Here is a 22,356-nt window from a genome sequence, read left to right as displayed (position 1 = left end):
CACTATTGCTCTCCCACTCTTTTTCCTCCCTTCCTGAGCAGCAGAAGCACCCCTGTTGCCAGGAAGTTGGCTGCTGCTGCCTTCCCCTGGTAAGTCATCCCCCTCAACAGTATCCAAATCGGTATACCTGTTTGAAAGGGGGATGGCCACAGGGGTCCCCTGCCCTACCTGCCTGCCTCTACTGCTCTGCCTGATGGTCGCCCATTTCCCTTCTGCCGGTGCAGCCCTAACCTGCGGTGTGACCAACTCACTAAACGTGTAATCCACGACCCTCTCAGCATCGCGAATGCTCCAAAACTCATCCATCCGCAGCTCCAGCGCCTCAATATGGTCCGCTAGTAGCTGCATCTGGATGCATTTCTGGCACACATGGTCGTCAGGGGCAGCATCCCTGAATTCCCACATAGAGCAAGAGGAGCATAACACGGGGCTGGGCTGTCCTGACATGACTTAACCTTTAATTAATTTAATTAAATCAATACCACCAATTAAAGATCTACTCTAGGGCGCTTATTTACCAACTGTCCCCACTACACCACAGAGACCCTAGAAAATATAAACCGCAGAATTTAGCTTGTAAAAAAAAGAGAAAATACTCACCAACCAATCACTTACCTGCTTTCTGGTGACGTCACACTTCAACTACTATTTACCTCTCTCCCGCTCTCGGAGCTCTGAGATTGGAGATTAGTAAGCCTACCTGGTCCTCGGGTCGCTTTTATAGCCGCTCCGCCACCACCTCTGCTTCCCACACAGGTCCGACTCCACTCTGGGGCCTATCTGGTGCTCGGGGTCGCTTTTATAGCCGCTCCGCCGCCACCTCTGCTTCCCACACAGGTCCGACTCCGCTCTGGGGCCTACCTGGTCCTCGGGGTCGCTTTTATAGCCGCTCCGCCGCCGCCTCTGCTTCCCACACAGGTCCGACTCCGCTCTGGGGCCTACCTGGTCCTCGGGGTCGCTTTTATAGCCGCTCCGCCGCCGCCTCTGCTTCCCACACAGGTCCGACTCCGCTCTGGGGCCTACCTGGTGCTCGGGGTCATTTTTATAGCCGCTCCACCGCCGCCTCTGCTTCCCACACAGGTCCGACTCCGCTCTGGGGCCTACCTGGCCCTCGGGGTCGCTTTTATAGCCGCTCCGCCGCCGCCTCTGCTTCCCGCACAGATTCAACTCCGCCATGTTTCTGCCCAATCACCCAACCTGTCCAAATCGTACTGGAGTTTCACGACATCCTCCTCACAGCATACCCTCCCACCCAGCTTTGTGTCGTCTGCAAATTTGGAGATATTACATCCAATTCCCTCGTCCAGATCATTAATATATATTGTGAACAGCTGGGGTCCTAGGACCGATCCTTGCGGTACCCCACTAGTCACTGCCTGCCACTCGGAAAACGACCCGTTTATTCCAACTCTTTGCTTTCTGTCTGCCAACCAGTTCTCTATCCAAGTCAATACAATAGTGCAGATGGAGCTTTACTCTGTATCTAACCCGTGCTGTACCTGCCCTGGGAGTGTTTGATGGGACAGTGTAGAGGGAGCTTTACTCTGTATCTAACTTGTGCTGTACCTGCCCTGGTAGTGTTTGATGGGACAGTGTAGAGGGAGTTTTACTCTGCTGTACCGTTTAAAAAAATGTGTTCAGTGGATGTGGGTGTTGCTGGCAAGGCCCCTGGCATTAATTGCCCATCTCAGTTGCCCTGTTGAATGTGGTGGTGGGCCATCTTGAACCGCTGCATTCCATGTAGTGAAGGTGCTCCCACAGTACAATGAAGGTACAGCGATATATTTCCAAGCCAGGATGGCGTGTGACTTGGAGGGGAACTTGGAGGTGGTGGTGTTCCCATGCACCTGATGCCCTTGACCTGCTAGGTGGTGGAGGTTGCGGGTTTGGGAGGTGCTGCCGTAGAAGCCTTGGCAAGTTGCTGCAGTGCATCTTGTATATGGTACACACTGCAGCCACAGTACGCCAGTGGTGAAGGGAGTGAATGTTTAAGGTGGTGGATGGGGTGCCGATCAAGCGGGCTGCTTTGTCCTGGATGGTGTCAAGCTTCTTGAGTGTTGTTGAAGCTGCACTCATCCAGGCAAGTGGGGATTGCATTCCATCACACTCCTGACCAATGTTGCCCCTAATTTTTTTTTGGGTGCGAAGTCCCTTTTAATGGGCAGCGCAGCCCATTCAAACTTTCGCATAAGTGCGAACTTTCACATTGGAATAGCCAGTCCTGGGCTGTGCGGGACTGGCAGACAGCTGCACAGCTTAGAGGGAACATTGCTCCTGACTTGTGCCCTGTGGAGAGGCTTTGGGGAGTCAGGAGGTGAGTCACTCGCCACAGAATACCCAGCCTCTGATCTGCTCTTGCCGCCAATGTGGTCTAGAGTGATCCTCAGGATTTTGATGGCGTGGGATCTGGCAATGGTACCATTATTGAATGTCAACGTGCAGTGATTAGACTCTCGCTGGACATCATTTCTTAGGCAGTCCCTCGGACCGAGGATGACTTGCTCCCACACTAAAAATGAGTTCGCAGGTGACTGATGAGTCCAATGCGGGACCTACAGTCTCTGTCACAGGTGGGGCAGACGGTGGTTGAAGGGGCGAGTGGGCGGGGTGCTTGGGTTGACGTGCGCTCCTTCCGCTGTTTGCGCTTGGCTTCCACCTGCTCCCGGCGAAAAGACTCGAGGTGTTCGGCGCCTTCCCGGATGCTTCTCCTCCACTTTGTGCGGTCTTGGGCCAGGGATTCCCAGGTGTCGGTAAGGATGTTACACTTTTTCAAGGAGGCTTTGAGGGTGTCCTTGAAGCGTTTCCTCTGCCCACCTGGGGCTCTCTTGCCGTGCCAGAGCTCCGAGTAGAGCGCTTGTTTTGGGAGTCTCGTATCAGGCATGCGGACAATGTGACCCGTCCATCGGAGCTGATTGAGCATGGTCAAAGCTTCGATGCTGGGGATGTTGGCCTGAGCAAGAACACTGATGTTGGTGCGCCTATCCTGCCAATGGATTTGCAGGATCTTGCAGAGGCAGCGTTGGTGGTACCTCTCCAGTGCTTTGAGGTGCCTGCTGTACATAGTCCATGTCTCTAAGGCATACAACAGGGCGGGTATCACTGCTGCTCTGTGGACCATGAGCTTAGTGCCGGGTTTGAGGTCCTGATCTTCACTCTCTTCCTCAGGCGACCGAAGGCTGCACTGGCACACTGAAGGCGGTGTTGGACTTTGTCGTCGACGTCTGCCCTTGTTGACAGTAGGCTCCCGAGGTATGGAAAGTGGTCCACGTTGTCCAAGGCCTTGTCGTGGATTTTGATAATCGGGAGGCAGTACTGTGTGGCGGGGGCAGGTTGGTAGAGGACCTTTGTCTTACGAATGTTTAGTGTAAGGCCCAGGCTCTCGTATGCTTCGGTGAAGGTGTTGACGATGGTTTGGAGTTCGACCTCCGAGTGAGCGCAGACGCAAGCGTCTTCTGCATACTGTAATTCGACGACAGAGGATGGGACGAACTTGGATCTGGACTGGAGGCGACGGAGGTTGAATAGTTTCCCGTTTGTTCTGTAAATTAGCTCCACTCCAGTGGGGAGCTTACGGAGGGTGAGATGGAGCATTGCAGCAAGGAAGATCGAGAAGAGCGTTGGTGCGATGACACAGCCTTGCTGGACCCCGGTTCGTACATGAATTGGGTCTGTGGTGGATCCGTTGATCAGGATCACGGCTTGCATGTCATTGTGAAGCAGGCGGAGGATAGTGACAAACTTTTGAGGGCAGCCGAATTTGAGGAGGACACTCCATAATCCCTTATGGTTGACAGTCATTGCCTGGCACTTGTGTGGCATCAATGTTACTTGCCACTTATCAGTCCAAGCCTGAATGTTGCCCAGGTCTTGCTGCCTGCAGGCACGGACGGCTTCATTATCTGAGGAATTACGCATGGAACTGAACACCATTCGTAACTGAAGTGCAATCATCAGCGAACATCCCCACTTCTGACCTTATGATGGAGGGAAGCAACTGAAGATGGTTGGGCCTAGGACATTGCCATGATGTACTCCTGCAACGATGGAGCACCAAGTAGTCCCAGTCCAACTGAAGTTCAGGGGGGACCTCTTCAACGGCTAGAGTCCCGGCAGAAAAGCAGGTGGTTGTGGTTGTTGGGAGGCCAATCATCACAGGTCTAAAACAACAACCATCTTCCTTTGTGCCTCCTTCCCACCGCCCCCGCCACAACCACAGCTCTATTGAGTAGAATGGGCCGGTATTCTCTGGAGTTTAAAAGAACGAGAGATGATCGGGCTGGAGAGTCTAGAGCTAGGGGTCATAATCTCAGGATAGGGGGTCGGCTATTTAGGGCTGAGATGAGGAGAAATTTCTTCACTCAGAGGGTTGTGAATCTTTGGAATTCTCTACCTCAGAGGGCTGTGGTTACTCAGTCGTTGAGTATATTGAAGTGGAGTTGAGGTTGAAGATCAGCCATGATCTCATTGAATGGCAGAGCAGGCTACTCCTGCTCCTAATAGGTTCAATTCCTGGTCCTTGTCGTGTCCTGTTACACCCCTCAACTTCTATTCCTGCCCCCCTGCTGCTGGGATCCAGTTACCCCACTGAGCTCTATTCCTGGTCCCTGCTGGGATCCAGTTAGCCCCTCTCGAGCTCTATTCCTGGTCACTGCTGGGATCTAGTTACCCCCCTGGAGCTCTATTCCTGGTCCCTGCTGGGACCCAGTTACCCCCCCCCCCCCCAAGCTCTGTTCCTGGTTCCTGCTGGGACCGTTACGCCCCCTCGAGCTGTTCCTGGTCCCTGCTGGGATCCAGTTAGCCCCCCCTCGAGCTCTACTCCTGGCACCTGCTGAGACCCAGTTACGCCCCCTTGAGCTCTATTCCTAGTCCCGGCTGGGATCCAGTTACCCAGAGTACTATTCCTGGTCCCTGCTGGGACCCAGTTAGGCCCCCGCGAGCTGTTCCTGGTGCCTGCTGGGATCCAGTTAGCCCCCCCTCGAGCTCTATTCCTGGTCCCTGCTGGGACTGTTACCCCCCCTTGAGCTCTATACCTGGTCCCTGTTGGGACCCAGTTACCCAGAGTACTATTTCTGGTCCCTGTTGGGATCCAGTTACCCAGAGTACTATTCCTGGTCCCACTGGGACCCAGTTACGCCTCAAGTTGTATTCCTGGTCCTTGCTTGAGTTACCCCTCAACCTCTATTCATGGTCCGTGCTGGGACCCAATTATCCAGAGTTCTATTCCTGGTCCTTGCTGGGGATTAAACTTTTCCCTCCCACAATCCTCGTTAATAGACCCTTTACACAGACAAACTGCACCGATCGAAAGAAAGAACTTGCATTTCTACAGCGCCTTTCACCACCTCAGAACGTTCCAAAGCGCTTTACAGCCAATGAAGTATTTTTTTTAAAGTGTGGTCACCGTCGTAAAGTAGAAAACGTGGCAGCCAATTTGCACACAGCAAGCTTCCACAAACAGCAATGTGATAAATGGACCAGATCATCTGTATTTTGGTGAGGTTAGTTGAGGGATCAATATTGGCCCCAGGACACCCGGGAGAACTCCCCCCTGCTCTTCTTCCAATAGCGGCCGTGGGATCTTTTACGTCCACCCGAGAGGGCAGACAGGGCCCTCGGTTTAACGTCTTATCCAAAAGATGGCACCTCCGACAGTGCAGCACTCCCTCGGTGCTGGCAACTGGGTATGCCGGCCGTAGATTTTTGTGCGGTCAGTTTGACTCAACCCACTGCAAGCCCGGAGTCCCAGGTAGGGCAGCCTTTTCTGGTAGGCCTCAGTGTCTCCATGGTCACCAAGTGCTAGCCTGTGACCCAGCTCACACTCTTTTGGATTTTAAAACTCTACGATTCAATGTCTCGCTGATTTTTAAAACGATTATAAACCTTTAAATAATAGAATTACAGGAACCGAATGTCTCAGCCGCTAGAGAAAAGAGACCTTCATCTCCTCTCTGTCTGGGAATGGATCTGTTCACAACCTTGGTGTCATATTTGACCCTGAAATGAGCTTCCGACCACATATCAGCAGCATAACCAAGACCGCCTACTTCCACCTCCGTAACGTCGCCCATCTCCGCCCTTGCCTTAGTCCATTCGCTGCTGAAACCCTCATCTATGCTTTGTTACCTCTAGGCTTGACTATTCCAACGCACTCCTGGCTAGCCTCCCACCTTCTACCCTACGTAAACTTGAGGTCATCCAAAACTCGGCTGTCCGTGTCCTAACTCGCACCAAGTCCCATTCACCCATCACCCCTGTGCTCGCTGATCTTCATTGGCTCCCAGTTAAGCAACACCTCGATTTCAAAATTCTCATCGTAGTTTTCAAATCCCTCCAGGGTCTCGCCCCTCCCTATCTCTGTAATCTCCTCCAGCACCACAACCCCCCCCCGAGATATCTGCACTCCTCTAATTCTGCCCTCTTGAGAATCCCTGATTATAAATCGCTCAACCTTTGGTGGCCGTGCCTTCTGTTGCCTAGGCCCTCCCGAAACCTCTCCGCCTCTCTTTGCTCCTTTAAGACGCTTCTTAAAACCTACATCCTTGACCAAGCTTTTGGTCACCTGCCCTAATTTCTCTTTATGTGGCTCGGTGTCAAATTATTTGGTTTTTTAATACTCTTGTGAAGCACCTTGGGATGTTTTATTACGTTAAAGGCGCTATATAAATACAAGTTGTTGGATGTCTCTCTCCCCGCCAGAGATCGGCGGTGGACCAGTGAATAAAAGAGCAAAGGTAAGCGAGGTGTTTTTTTTAATATTCTTCAAATGTTTAATTAACCCAACAGTACTGATACAGTATGAAAGAAGTCTAGAAAACGTACAGGCTGCATTCTACTGCCGGTCTAGTGCGGCCCAGCACAGCCTCCTCATTAAACCCACTCCCTGCTTTCCGCAGCACAGGCCCCAACCACTTCTCCTCGGCTTAAAACGGGCCCGGCCTTTTTTTTAAAAACAAAATTCATATTGGACAGAAAGCTTTTACCTCTTTCAGATTGTATGGCGGGATGAGAGGGAAAGTTGCGGGGGGGGGGGGGGGGGGGTGCGTAAGATACAGAGACCGGGAAGGGGGAAGGATCAAGCGTTCATGTCTGACATGAAGCTGCGATGAGGGCAGAGAGGGGAAGGTGGGTTGAAGGCGGTGGCGGGGGGGAGGGGGAGCAGCTGTAGAAATTGGAGACGGAAGGAGCTGCGAAAGGGAGTGGGGAAATTGATCTGCCACCTGTCTGCATGTCCCGCATTGAAAATGTCCAATACTTCACTCTCCCCCAACAGCACTGTGGGAATCTTAAAGGGACCCCGTCTTTAATTCCAGGCCCCCCCGCCCCCGCCAAACACCTGCAGTCGAATACACCTAGTCAGCACCACCTCTGAGTGGGGATCCCACAGCAGCCAATCACCCCGCGTCCCCCCCCCCCTCCAACAACCCACGGGGACCGAGGGGCTCTCGTCTCCGATCGTCAGTCGGGAGGGGGGCTGTGGTCGCTGGCCTGCCATCGGTCGGTAGGTGAGGGTGGGGGGGGGGGGTGTGGGCAGGACCCTGTACGACTGAACACGTTCCCCATAGGACAGCAGCCCTTCGAGTGGGATTCAAACTGCCTTCGAGCAGCAAAGGAGCTGAAGGTGATTTGAGGGGGCGGAGAGCGGGTGAGACGTGGGGTAGATACCACCACCTGCCCGACAGCAATCCCACCCCTGTAGGCTCCAAACAGCCTCGCTTTCAGGTCTTTTGAGAATTCTGGGGCAGGCGATTAAAAAAAAGGGGGCGGGGGAGGTTTGAAGGTCGGGGGGAGAAAAGGAGGAAAGTGCGGAAACCCTCCCCCACCGAGGTGGTTTATGGTCCAATCGATTTTTTGGAAAAGGGTCAATCCCGGCCTTCTCCCCCACCCCCCCCCAGGTTAAACTGCGCTAGCGAGGGGGTGAGCTGGGCCCAGGTAGTGACACCGAGCTGACGAAGCTCATCGTGAGGGGATGGCGTGGTGGGGGAGGGGTAAGCACATTTACAAGGCTATTAGCACAGCAGAGAATTAAAAAAAAAGTCATTTCCCTCAAACCCCCACCCATCGCCCCCCCCAGCACCCTATCATTAAAAGCCGCACCACTCGATCCAGGAGCTGAGGGAGCCAAGCAGACAAGAAGCTTAAAAACAGCCAACGGGAACACCAAGATTCTGCGAGGGTGGGCGTGGGACTCTCGTCATTGGGCGGCCTTCCTCCCCGGATCTAAAACCAGCCCGGTTGCGGTTTCCTGGGCGATAGAACTGGGTGTTGAGTGTGGGTAGGTGGTGGGGTGATGAGTGGGTTGGGGTGAGGCCTGTCCCTTTAAGATGCCTCATTTGAATTCACAATAAAAATCCGGTTCAAAATGGTCGTCGTTTTACCAACAGAAAGCTTTTTAGAAAAAAAACCCAAGAACTGACAAACGGTGTAAAGATTGGAGGGGGGGGGGGGGGGGGATTGAGGGGCGGGGGGGGGAGAGAGGGCGTTAAGTGGCGTCGGTCAGCTCGTCTAAAGGCCGTCCTGGCCGTTGGCATCGTCTCCGCCATCTTCCTCGCCCTCCTCCTCCTCCTTCCGCCCTTTGCTGTCGCCCAGCTGCAAAACAGAAAGGTCAGAGGGGGTCAGATGTAGGATAGGGTGTATTTGTATGATTTAGTAAAACATTTTTGTATAACTATTGACGCAAGAAAACTACTAGGCACTTGGTCTAAGCGTTAAACAAAGCTTTAATCAACTGTTTTACAACATGGAGGCCTAGTTGTATCCTTCACTAGTTCCTGTTAAGAATGTCCTGCGCAAGCTGGGCCCGTGCCCGAGTATTTATACTCTCCCTGGACAACGCCACCCGTAGGCCGCTCAGTATTATTTCATAAGTCTTTCTTTCATGAATGACTGATTCATGTCAATTATAATGTGAAATTGTATGTTAAAAGCCTAAAAGCCTGTATAAAATGGCAAATGGCTGAGAGAAAAGCAGGATGGGAAATTCTACGAACCTGAGTGAAGCTTTGTTTGCAATTACTGAACTGGAATGTAATGCTAAGTTTATGGAGACTATCAGGGAGGTGGTATTCAGTAATGTGATAGAAAAGAAATAAGAGTTGGAGAAGAGAGAGAGATAAGAGAAGCACCCCTCAGTGATACTACTATAAAATGGACAGTTTTTTTAGATAATATCTTGGGAAATGGTCTTTGGAAAGAGAATATCTAAAGATAAAAGGGCCCTTTGATATGCACAAAGCGAGTCCGAGTGGGATCAACAAGGTCGTAAAACATGTACCAGGTGTCGGATATCTTGGGAAATGGTCTTTGGAAAGAGAATATCTAAAGATAAAAGGGCCCTTTGATATGCACAAAGCGAGTCCGAGTGGGATCAACAAGGTCGTAAAACATGTACCAGGTGTCGGATATCTGTTAGCAATAGAAAGAGGGGGAAAAAGGTGTATAAAGATACGGATTTTGAACACTGAAGGCAGCGCGAACCATAGTTGAAGAAGTTTCAGTCGACAGAACACACCAAGAAACCAGAGAAGCGAGCTACAGTCAAGAGAAAACAGCAAGAGAAGAAAGAGACCGCGCCACAGTCACTCCGATGGAACGCCGAGGCTCAAACGAACAAGACTGTGACTATCTCCTTGTTAAGTATTACTTCTTTGTATCGGATGTTTAATGCTTAATAAACCTGTTTTACTGATAGACAAATTATTATAAGAGCTTTTGGAAGCTACAAGATAGCGTCACCAAGTATTCTTTATTCATTCATTCTCAGGATCTGGGCGTCGCTGGTAAGGCCAGCATTTATTGCCCATCCTTAGTTGCCCTTGAGAAGGTGGTGGTGAGCCGCCATCTTGAACTGCTGCAGTCCGTGTGGTGAAAGTGCTCCCATAGTGCTGTTAGGTAGGGAGTTCCAGGATTTTGACCCAGCGACAATGAAGGAACAGCCGATATATTTCCAAGTCGGGATGGTGGTGTGTGTGACTTGGGGGGGGTGGTGGTGTTCCCATGCGCCTGCTGCTCTTGTCCTTCTAGGTGGTTTCCGATCTCTGTAACCACCTGCAGCCCCGACAACCCTCCGAGATATCTGAACTCCTCCAATCCTGGCCTCTTGAGCATCCCCGATTTAAATCGCTCCACCATTGGCGGCCGTGCCTTCAGCTGCCCGTGCCCTAAGCTCTGGAATTCCCTCCCTAAACCTCTCCGCCTTTAAGACACTCCTTAAACGTAATCTCTTTGACCGAGCTTTTGGTCACCTGTCCTAATATCTCCTGACGTGGCTTGGTGTCAAATTTTGTGTGATGATCGCTCCTGTGAAACGCCTTAGGACGTTATGCTACATTAAAGGCGCTGTATAAATGTAAGCTGTTGGTGATGCTGGTGTAGATCTTGCGGGTTCGGGAGGTTTGCTGCTGAAGAAGCCATGGCGAGATGCCGCGGTGCATCCTACGAACAGGACACACTGCAGCTGCTGCCTCTGGTCATTCTGGTTAGCTTGGGGAGGGAGGTGGGAAATAGGACGAGCGCAGAAATAACTGCGTGTGCCCCCCCAGGTCCTGGCGCTGTTCGATTTCCCCTCATGGAGCACGAAAGCAGAGAACCCCCCCCACCTCCAGCGCCATCGACCCGATTAAACAGAAAGCAAAGTGGTCTGGGCTGTCCTCGTGCCCCTCCCGAAGGCACCAACTCATTCTTCAGAACGACAGCCAAAGCCGCACCCGCCGCGCCCCCCCCCCCTCATCCAAGTCGCCTCTTCTCTCACACGTGAGCCTGCAAAATATGCCACCACAGGGGGGTGCTGCAGCCTGCCCAAACTTGACCCCCAGGTACTTCCCAGCAGGTCAGCGGATCAGGGGGCGGGAACTCTGGCTAATTTCCACCCCCCCACCACCACCCTGCCCCTTTCCACAACCCAGCAGGCTAAAAGGATCCACCGCCACCCCACCCACTGCGCGGAGCACAGTACCAATTGTGGTCCTCTTCCACCGCGCTCTAGACTCCCATCTCGTACCAGCTCCTCCTCTTCATCCTCCAGGGTGTCGCCTTCCTCGCCAGTCCCCTCGCTCTCGGCTTTCTTGGATTCGCTCCCTCCTTTAGTGCTGCTCCCCTCGTCTGTTTTCTCACTCTTGGTCTCTGTCCAGAGAAGAGAGGATTTAAATCAATGGACTTCAGGATTGGTGGGGGGGGGGGGGTGGGGGGAGGGTGCGTCCAACAGGTCAGAGGGACCTGGAGGAGAGGGTATCCTCTACATCGGAGGGATATGGGTGAGGGGAGAGAGGTTATCCCCAACAGAGGGATATGGGTGAGAGGAGAGGGTCTCCCCTACATCGGTGGGATATGGGTGAGGGGAGAGGGTCTCCCCTACATCGGAGGGATATGGGTGAGGGGAGAGGGTCTCCCCTACATCGGAGGGATATGGGTGAGGGGAGAGAGTCTCCCCTACATCGGAGGGATATGGGTGAGAGGAGAGGGTCTCCCCTACATCGGAGGGATATGGGTGAGGGGAGAGGGTCTCCCCTACATCGGAGGGATATGGGTGAGAGAGGGTCTCCCCTACATCGGAGGGATATGGGTGAGGGGAAAGGGTCTCCTCTACATCGGAGGGATATGGGGGAAGGGGAGAGGGTCTCCCCTACATCGGAGGGATATGGGTGAGGGGTCTCCTCTACATCGGAGGGATATGGGTGAGGGGAGAGGGTCTCCCCTACATCGGAGGGATATGGGTGAGGGGAGAGGGTCTCCCCTACATCGGAGGGATATGGGTGAGGGGAGAGGGTCTCCCCTACATCGGAGGGATATGGGTGAGGGGAGAGGGTCTCCCCTACATCGGAGGGATATGGGTGAGGGGAGAGGGTCTCCCCTACATCGGAGGGATATGGGTGAGGGGAGAGGGTCTCCCTACATCGGAGGGATATGGGGGGAGGGGGGTGAACCTGTACGTCGGAGGGTCCTGGGTGAGGGGGAGGGCAATCCCGTACTTCGGAGGGACTTGGGGGAAGAGTGAGGGGGAGTAGCCGATCCTGTGCCTCGAGGACCGGGGGAAGTCCCTGGCATGGCTGGGAGGGGGTGGGGCGATTCACCGCTGTCTGGGACAGGGATACTCTCACAGGTCTCGGGACGGGCTCGAGTCTCACTAACCAGGGGGGCACTGTAAAACTCGCACGTGCACAAAATTTGAATGGGCTGCACATCAATTTAAAGGGACGGCGCACGCAAAAAAAAATTAAAGGGAACATTGGAGGTAACTTACCTGTCTGGTTCGAATTGCTCCTCTCGATCTTCTCCAGACTGTCCAGGAGCGAGTCCACTTTGCTCTTGATCAAGGGTCAGCTCCTTCTTGATGGTGGCCAGGTCATTGGCTTTCACTGGGCACCGATGGGGAGTGAGCACAAAGAAAAAGCATCGCAGTGAGCGTGTGAGTAAAACATAGCCCCACGCTTCCCACACCACCGACAGCAATCGTCCCCAACCTCAACTCAATTACATATTGCTCAGACTAACCCTAGGCACAACAGCAGTGGTCAGGCACTGCCCTTTCACCCTCTGGGACCTGGGTCCAAATCCAGCCCAAGATAGAGAAGATGAAGGTCACTTCTCTCTGATGGGGGACAGTGGGTCAGACATTGAACTATTTGATGGGACAGTGTAGAGGGAGCTTTACTCTGTATCTAACCCGTGCTGTACCTGCCCTGGGAGTGTTTGATGGGACAGTGTAGAGGAAGCTTTACTCTGTATCTAACCCGTGCTGTACCTGCCCTGGGAGTGTTTTATGGGGCAGTGTAGAGAGAGCTTTACTCTGTATCTAACCCGTGCTGTACCTGCCCTGGGAGTGTTTGATGGGACAGTGTAGAGGGAGCTTTACTCTGTATCTAACCCGTGCTGTACCTGCCCTGGGAGTGTTTGATGGGACAGTGTAGAGGGAGCTTTACTCTGTATCTAACCCGTGCTTTACCTGCCCTGGGAGTGTTTGATGGGACAGTGTAGAGGAAGCTTTACTCTGTATCTAACCCGTGCTGTACCTGCCCTGGGAGTGTTTGATGGGACAGTGTAGAGGGGGCTTTACTCTGTATCTAACCCGTGCTTTACCTGCCCTGGGAGTGTTTGATGGGACAGTGTAGAGGAAGCTTTACTCTGTATCTAACCCGTGCTGTACCTGCCCTGGGAGTGTTTGATGGGACAGTGTAGAGGGAGCTTTACTCTGTATCTAACCTGTGCTGTACCTGCCCTGGGAGTGTTTGATGGGACAGTGTGGAGGGAGCTTGACTCTGTATCTAACCCGATCTGGAAGCTGAACCCAGGTGGAGAAGCGCTCACACTCGCCGTTTACCTCTGACGCTTGTACCTGGTTTCCCTGACGCCCGCTGATTTTTGCCCAGACTTGGTGTTGAAGCTGCCTTTGCCTCTTCGTGGCACGGGGACTGTGACACGTGGGCGCTTGGCGATGGTCACAGGCCGGGGCAGAGGGGGTGGCACCCGGCTCGGATAGGGGTACATCCTGCAACAGAGGAGACACGTCAGTTAGCGTTGTTTCTTGGGGCGCACGCCCGTTTGTGAGGCGGCCTCCCCTCCCCTGCCCCCTCCTCCCCCCCCCGCCCCCTCCTCCACCAGAGTACAACATGGTAATAGAGCGACAGTCGGTGCGACTGGAGGGTGGGATCCAGGCACCTCCAGGAGGGGCGCCTTCAGGGCAAGCCACAGTGACAGCTTGGCTCAGTCTGTCTCTCCCTCTCAAATCAGAAGGTCGTGGGTTTGAGTCCCCACTCCAGAGACTCGAGTCCCCAAATCCGGGGTCGACACTCCCGGAGCCAATATTGAGGGAATGCTGCGCTGTCGGAGGCGCCGTCTTTCGGATGAGAGGTTAAACCGAGGCCCCGTCTGCCCCTCTCAGGTGGACGTAAAATATTCCATGTTTGCTACTGGAAGAGCAGGGGAGTTATCCCCGGTGTCCTGGGGCGAATATTTAGGACTCAATCAACAGCATTATAAAAAAAAAATCCAGATTAACTGGTCATTCGTCCGATTGCTGTTTGTGGGATCTTGCTGTGCACAAATTGAATGACTGCAGTCGCCTACACAGCAACAACAGCAGCAACTACGACTGAAAACTGATTCCAGGATGGTGAAGCGCTTTGGGATGTCCCGAGGAGGTGAAAGGTGCTGAATGAAGTTCACCATTCCGATTTCTTATCACTCCCAAACTAATCCCACTGCCCGGCTCTATCCCCAGAGCCCTGTATCAATCCCAAACAAATCCCACTGCCCGGCTCTCTCCCCAGAGCCCTGTATCAATCCCAAACTAATCCCACTGCCCGGCTCTCTCCCCAGAGCCCTGTATCAATCCCAAACTAATCCCACTGCCCCACTCCATAGCCCTGTATTTTTTCCTTTTCAAGTATTTATCCAATTCCCTTGTGAAAGTTACTATTGAATCTATTGACGCATTAAATTCACGTTGCTCGTCTAGACGCCATGTGGTTGGGCCAGGGGAAGTCTGGGCAGTTTCTAGGTGCTTTCTGGCTGGACAAAAGTTGAAAGTTTACCTGGTTAGCGATGGAATCTCGTATGCCTCTGACTGCCTGCTCGGGGGGGGCACTGGGTGGCAAAAGCACAAAAAAGGTCACAGGTTTTACACCAGTCGCCGCAACCACAGAGCTCCCCCCGCCAGCACGCCCCCAGAGACCCCCACGCTGGTCCCCTGGAGCTCCTCCCTGACACACACCCCCATGGCTGTCCGCACTCGCCACGAGGGGAGAGCCAGGCGCGGGAGGAGAGCGAGGGGAGAGGGGCGGGAGCGGGAGGAGAGCGGGGGGGGGGGGGGGGGGAAGAGGAGAGAGCGGGGGGTGGGGGAGGAGAGAGCGGGGGCGGGAGGAGAGCAGGGGGGGGGGGGGGAGAGGAGAGAGCGGGGGGTGGGGGAGGAGAGAGCGGGGGGGGGGAGGGGAGGGGGAGCGGAGCGGGGGGGGGGAGGAGGGCGGCGGGGGGGGGAGGAGGGCGGGGGGGGGGGAGGAGGGCTGGGGGGGGGGGAGGAGGGCTGGGGGGGGAGGAGGGCGGGGGGGGGAGGAGGGCGGGGGGGGGGGGGGGGGGAGGGCGGGGGGGGGGAGGAGGGGCGGGGGGGGGGGAGGAGGGCGGGGGGGGGAGGAGGGCGGGGGGGGGGAGGAGGGCGGGGGGGGGGGGGGGAGGAGGGCGGGGGGGAGGAGGGCGGGGGGGGAGGAGGGCGGGGGGGGAGGAGGGCGGGGGGGGGGGAGGAGGGCGGGGGGGGGGGGAGGAGGGCGGGGGGGGGGAGGAGGGCGGGGGGGGAGGAGGGCGGGGGGGGAGGAGGGCGGGGGGGGGGAGGAGGGCGGGGGGGGGGAGGAGGGCGGGGGGGGGGAGGAGAGCGGGGGGGGGAGGAGAGCGGGGGGGGGAGGAGAGCGGGGGGGGGAGGAGAGCGGGGGGGGGAGGAGAGCAGAGAGCGAGGGGAGAGAGAGGGGGAAGCAGAGCGCGAGGGGAGAGAGAGGGGGAAGCAGAGCGCGGGGGGAAGAGTGAGGGAAAGAGCGGGAAGGTGGAGTTGAGGCAGAAGATCAGCTATGATCTTATTTACTCCTGCTCCTATTTCTTATGTGAGTGGAGCAGAGGGAGAGCAGTGCACGGGGAGGAGAGCAGAGCAGAGGAGGAGAGTGAGGAGCAGACAGAGGAGCACAGGGAAGGAGAGAGTGGAACAGGAGAGACAGGCGCGCACAAACACAATCATCCGCGCTCAGAGGCTCTCCTACCTTTCGTAAAAGTCACTTCTGTAATAGTCGTAGTCGAGCTCAGACGTGGACCTGTGAACACAAAGAGGAGCCCGTTTTCAACAAGGAAGCAACAAATCACGCAGAGACAGGGACACAGTCACAGCCTCAGGCGGCCCGGAACATTTCAGAGAGGGGCATTTTAAACTCGTCAGCGATCCGAGCGAGGGAGACAAAGAGTGTCATGCGGGTGGGGGGGGTCACGACAGCGGGGTTTGAGTCACGACACCGGACCACGGCTCCACCTCCCGACCAACCTCCAGGGGGTGTGGCAGAGAGGGCGACCCACCTCTCTCCACACCACCCCAACTTCAGCTGCCGCCAAAGACGGGAACTGCGCCGGCTCCATCACTCCAACGATGGGAGGATAAAGCGGTTACAAAAAGGCCTATGGGATCCTCGGCCGTGTGGTGCTGGGGCCTCAACTATTTACTATCTACATTAATGACTTGGATGAAGGGACCGAGTGTAATGTAGCCAAGTTTGCGGAGGGATACAAAGGTGGGTGGGGGAAAGCAAGTTGTGCAGGGGACTCAAAGAATCTGCAAAAGGATATAAACAGGCTAAGTGAGTGGGCAAACATTTGGCAGATGGAGTATAATGTGGGAAAGTGCGAGGTTATACACTTTGGCAGGAAAAATAAATAAGCAAATTATTATTTAAATGGAGAGAGATTGCAAAATGCTACAGTTCAGAGGGACCTGCGGGTCCTTGTGCATGAAAACACAAAAAGTTAGCCTGCAGGTACAGCAAGTAATCAAAAAGGCAAATGGAATGTTGGCCTTTATTTCAAAGGGGGTTGGAGTATAAAAGCAGGGAAGTCCTGCTACAACTGTACAGGGTATTGGTGAGACCACACCTGGAGTACTGCGTACAGTTTTGGTCTCCTTATTTAAGGAAGGATATACTTCCATTGGAGGCAGTTCAGAGACGATTCACTAGGTTAATTCCAGCGATGAGGGGGGTCGACTTATGAGGAAAGGTTGAGCAGGCTGGGCCTATACTCATTGGAGTTTAGAAGAATGAGAGGTGATCTTATTGAAACACATAAGATACTGAGGGGGCTCGCCAGGGGTAGATGCAGAGAGGATGTTTCCCCTCGTGGGGAAATCTAGAACGTGGGGGCATAGTTTCAGAATAAAGGGTCACCCTTTTAGAACTGAGATGAGGAGGAATTTCTTCTCTCAGAGGGTCGTAAATCTGTGGAATTCTCTGCCCCAGAGAGCCGTGGAGGCTGGGTCATTAAATACATTTAAGGTGGAGAGAGACAGATTTTTGCCAAGATAAGGGAGTGAAGGGTTATGGGGAGTGGGCAGGGAAGTAGCTTTGAGCCCAAGATCAGCCATGATCTTATTGAATGGCGGAGCAGGCTCGAGGGGGCCGAGTGGCCTATTCCTGCTCCTATTTCTTATATTATGAAAACAAATCCTGGATCAGGGCCTGTTTCTTGCTCGCCCTGATTTAGGTTTACCACCGCAGTCCCACTCACCCACCTAATCCTGTCAGGTGAGGGGAATCCCATGATCATCTCCCCTATCAGGATAGAATGAACAGGCTGGGGCTCTTTTCTCTGGAAGAGAGAAGACTGAGGGGGTGACCTGATAGAGGTCTTTAAAATTATGAAAGAAGTTCGATAGGGTAGACGTAGAGAAGATGTTTCCACTTGTGGCAGAGTCCAAAACTAAGGGACATAAATATAAGATCATTACTAATAAATCCAATAGGGAATTCAGGAGAAACTTCTTTACCCAGAGAGTAGTGAGAATGTGGAACTCGCTACCACAGGGAGTGGTTGAGATGAATAGCATAGATGAGTTTAAGGGGAAGCTGGATAAGTGACGGAGAAAGGGATAGAAGGATATGTTGATGGGGTTAGATGAAGGAGGGTGGGGAGGAACGTAGGAACAGGAGGAGGCCATTCAGCCCCTCCAGCCTGTTCCGCTATTCAATGAGATCATGGCTGATCTGCGATCTAACCCCATCTACCCGCCTTTGGCCCATATCCCTTAATACCTTTGGTTAACAGAAATCTATCAATCTCAGATTTAAAATTAACAATTGATCTCGCATCAACTGCTGTTTGCGGAAGAGAGTTCCAAACTTCTACCACCCTTTGTGTGGAGAAGTGTTTCCTAACTTCACTCCTGAAAGGTCTGGCTCTAATTTTTAGACTCTGCCCCCCCAGTCCTAGAATCTCCAATCAGCAGAAATAGTTTCTCTCTATCTACCCTCTCAGTTCCCCTTAATATCTCGAAAACTTCGATCAGATCACCCCTTAACCTTCTAAATTCCAGGGAATACAACCCTAATTTGTGTAATCTCTCCTCGTAACTTAACCCTTGAAGTCCGGGTATCATTCTGGTAAACCTACGCTGCACTCCCTCCAAGGCCAATATATCCTTCCTAAGGTGTGGTGCCCAAAACTGCTCACAGTACTCCAGGTGTGGTCTAACCAGGGCTTTGTACAGCTGCAGCATAACTTCTACCCCCTTGTATTCTGGTCCTCGAGAGATAAAGGCCAGCACTCCACTGATTATTTTCTGTACCTGTCGGCCCCTGTGCAGCTGGCTCACCAGCCTTTAAATAGGGAAAACCCACGCACGCGCAGTATTTTGAATGGGTCGCATAATCCCTTCAAGGGGCCGTGCACCCCCCAAAAAAAATTAAAGGGAACATTGATCTCCACTGCTTCTAACTTTTCACCATTTAGAAAGTACCCTGTTCTATCGTTTTTAGGTCCAAAGTGGATGACCTCACACTTGCCTACAATGAAATCTATTTGCCACAGTTTGGCCCATTCACTGAATCTATTAATGCCTCTTTGTAATTTCATGCTTCCATCTAAGCGGCTGGCAATGCCGTCCACCTTTGCGCCATCGGCAAACTTGGATATGTGTCGCTCATCTAAGTTGTTAATAGATACGGTGAATAGTTGAGGCCCCGACACAGATCCCTGTGGGACGCCGCAGCGAGTGCTCCATCGCGCCGCAAGGAGGCCCGGGTGGAGCATAAACACACCGGCACGGACCAGTTGGGCCAAATAGCCCGTTTTCCCCGCTGTAGACTCGATGTCACTTACCCGTACATGTCAGAAGCCGATCTCTTCTGACCACTCTTTGGCCTGTTGGGTTTGGGCTCCCCGGCTAGGTTGATGTCTGGAACACAAAGAGAGGCAGAGAGAGTCAGCGGCTGTTCACTTGGAGAGGCAGCTTATAACCGCAGGTGGTGACCAGGGGGGCAGGGTGTTGCTTTTAGAGAGGGGGTGGCAGCGGGTAGAAAGATGTGGAACGGCGTGGCACTCACGGTCGACCAAACCGGAGCTGTTCCTCAACACGGAGCCCGGGTTTTTGGGATAGAGGAAACAGGTGATAACTGTACGTCATCCACTTCCCCCTACGAGGCTGGACCGTCAGTTTCTCCTCCGTGGCTCGGTCGGTCTCACTCTATCCGAGTCAGAAGTTGGCAGGCTCCAGTCCCCGCTCCAGAGACTTGAGCCCCATAATCCAGGGCCTACACTCCCGGTGCCAGCACCGAGGGAGCACTGCACTGCACTGTCGGAGGTGCCGACTTTCAGAAGAGACGTTAAACCAAGTCCGCCCTCTCAGGTGGACGTAAAAAGATCCCACGGCCACTGTTGGCGGAAGAGCAGGGCGAGTTCTCCCCGGTGCTCCCTCAACTAACATCACTAAAAGATTAACCGGGTCCTCCATCTCATTGCGGTTTGTGGGATCTTGCAACTAAGCAGTGACGACAGTGACTGCGCCTCATTGGCTGCGATGCACTTTGGGATGTTTCCAAGAGAAGTGATAAAGTGCTGCCCGAGTACAAGTTCTCTCTTCCGCCTGGTATCTGTTGGGAAACAAAACCCGCCCCCACCACTGGGGCCGAAACCCTGTTTTCCCAAAAGGGCTCTCCTGGAACAGGACAGCGGAAAGCCGAAAGTGATCGATTCGCAGTGCATCACAGCCGGCCCCGATCACGACCTCATCTCCCCGCCCCTGGCCACCCACACCCACTTTCCAGCAGCAATCCCTGCAGTGCTATTCCCACACCGGCCAAAACTGGTGGGGGGGGGGGGGGTGCTCAGTACCAATTGTAGCCCCACCCACCTCTACCCCCCACCTCTCTGCCTCTGGAACCTGGGTCCTTCCTGCTCAGTACCACGCCAGGTAGGGTATTTTGGGAGAACCTCTTCACAGAGTTTCTTTAGAGATTCTGGGTCGAAGTATGTGCCATTTCTCAGGGTCCAAGGCCCCTCCATTTCAGGTGGGCACTGTACTTACTCCCTGTGGAGCAGGCCCAGGGGGGTCTCGCACCCCCGTGAGTGGCCCCCGCTCTTGCCTCTCACATACCCTTTCTCCTTCCTGCTTCGCTGCTCTGTGTGTCAGCTCCATAAACATGCCAGCACTCACCACCAGGAAATCGAGCCGAGCAGGATTGTACCACTCCAAGCCAGGAGAGCACTGGACTGAACCATTTACTTGTCGAGGATACACGCACAGGAATGAGAGAGAGAGAGAGAGAGAGAGAGAAAGTGAGTGAAAGAGAGAAAGAGAAGCAGAGGGAGTTAGAAGTGAGGGAAAGACAGTCAGCGAGTGAGAGGTGAGGGAAAGAGAGAGACGCAGAGACAGGAAACATAAGAAATAGAAGCAGGAATAGGCCACTTGGCCACTCGAGCCTGCTCCGCCTTTCAATGAGGTCATGGCTGATCTTGGGCTCGAAGCCACTTCCTAGCTCGCTCCCCAAAGGAGAGAGTGGGGGAGAGAGAGAGAGAGAAAGAGAGAGTGGGGGAGAGAGAGAGAGTGAGAGAGAGAGAGGGAGGGAGCGAGAGAGTGGGGGGGGAGAGAGCGACAGAGGGGGGGAGAGAGCGAGAGAGAGCGGGGGGGGGAGAGAGAGCGCGGGGGGAGAGAGCGGGGGGGGGGAGAGAGGGGGGGGGGGGGAGAGAGCGGGGGGGGGGAGAGAGCGGGGGGGGGAGAGAGCGGGGGGAGGGAGAGAGCGGGGGGAGGGAGAGAGCGGGGGGAGGGAGAGAGCGGGGGGAGGGAGAGAGCGGGGGGAGGGAGAGAGCGGGGGGAGGGAGAGAGCGGGGGGAGGGAGAGAGCGGGGGGAGGGAGAGAGCGGGGGGAGGGAGAGAGCGGGGGGAGGGAGAGAGCGGGGGGAGGGAGAGAGCGGGGGGAGGGAGAGAGCGGGGGGAGGGAGAGAGCGGGGGGAGGGAGAGAGCGGGGGGAGGGAGAGAGCGGGGGGAGGGAGAGAGCGGGGGGAGGGAGAGAGCGGGGGGGAGGGAGAGAGCGGGGGGAGGGAGAGAGCGGGGGGAGGGAGAGAGCGGGGGGAGGGAGAGAGCGGGGGGAGGGAGAGAGCGGGGGGAGGGAGAGAGCGGGGGGGGAGAGAGTGGGGGGGAGAGAGTGGGGGGGGGTGGTGGGGGGAGAGAGAGTGGATCACAGCAATAAAATCACACTATACCAATGTTAAGCTAGAAAATACCGCAAATGGGTCCATAATGAAAATTAACACACCAGGAGACAGTTCAACTACGACGGTCAACGCGTACAATACCGGAACAATATTAGTGCAAGGCAACCTCGACAAATTTGCAACGGCCTTCAGGACACTGAAAAAATTAACTAAGGGGGGAGGGAACAGCCCCAGAGTGGCCCGCACTCCCCCCAACATTGACAACTTACCAGGAGAAAATCTGCCTGGTCAGGAGGTGAACGAGCCACACAGTTCAAACCAGACACTAACCCCAGGGAACCACAGCCACACGATACAACTGACAAACCCCAGCATAACTACCAGGGAGGAAGCCACACATAGTCCCCCTACCATTCCCAGCTCACCAAGAGAAGAGCAGCATAGCCAGGAAGTGAGTGAGCCCTCCAGGGCCGACCAGCCTAGCCAGGAAGTGAGTGAGCCTTCCAGGGCCGACCAGACACATACCCCGGGATCACACAGCCAGATACAACCAAAAGATAAATTTAATCAATTAGAGATAGAGATGGTTAAACTTAGAGAGGAGTTCCTCAAAATGAATGACGATCAAAATCAGGAGAGGGAGAGACACAAGAGAGAGCTGAAGCTACTTGAGAACTAGGTGAATCTACTTAGGAATCAGGTGAAAGAGCTGCAGGAAAAAGAAGAGAGCCATAGAGGAGAGATAACATCATTAGACCAGCAACCAGAGGCTAGAGATTTCCTCCTAAAATGCAAAAAATTCAACACATCAAGAAACATATTATTCAACAAGCTAAGCCAAACAACCCCAGATTTCAAGGAATTGGATGACCTGTCAAAATTGAGATTAGTCCTGGGAGAAGGAGACAGACCATACCTTGGGGCCAAATATGTAACAACATGTCACAACCTGAGGACTGTTTAAAATTAAGACTGTTTAAAATTAATATTGAACGTACCAAATGAAGTACAAAGACTGTTTAAAATTAATATTGTTTAAAAGTAATATTGTATGTACCCAACAAATGTCAAATCGATTGACACCTACAAAATGTTTGAAAATGTACCTTTTTGCTATGTAAGCTTTGGCAATATGGTTCTCTGTAAACTTTCATGCCAATAAAGCATTTGAATTTGAATTTGATAAGACAAGACAGAG

General features: G+C 53.9%; 1 pseudogene across 1 annotated transcript; it reads right to left on the bottom strand.

Annotated features, from left to right (window-relative positions):
- Nucleotides 1-6,743: 6,743 nt before the first annotated feature.
- Nucleotides 6,744-20,415, bottom strand: LOC147119517 (heterogeneous nuclear ribonucleoprotein C-like; annotated as a pseudogene). The gene is made up of 8 exons (XR_015078036.1): nt 20,102-20,415; nt 18,829-18,904; nt 15,730-15,782; nt 14,526-14,574; nt 13,328-13,480; nt 12,236-12,350; nt 10,997-11,118; nt 6,744-8,586 (listed from the first exon to the last, which is right to left on the bottom strand). The product of XR_015078036.1 is annotated as a heterogeneous nuclear ribonucleoprotein C-like (transcript).
- Between the last annotated feature and the right edge of the window lie 1,941 nt (nt 20,416-22,356).

The sequence above is a fragment of the Somniosus microcephalus genome, chromosome 4, assembly GCF_052327205.1.
Source record: "Somniosus microcephalus isolate GS21.2 chromosome 4, FLI_Smic_1.0, whole genome shotgun sequence".
Taxonomy (NCBI): domain Eukaryota; kingdom Metazoa; phylum Chordata; class Chondrichthyes; order Squaliformes; family Somniosidae; genus Somniosus; species Somniosus microcephalus.
Note: the sequence above shows the minus strand (reverse complement) of the source record. Positions and strands in the feature narration are given on the sequence as shown.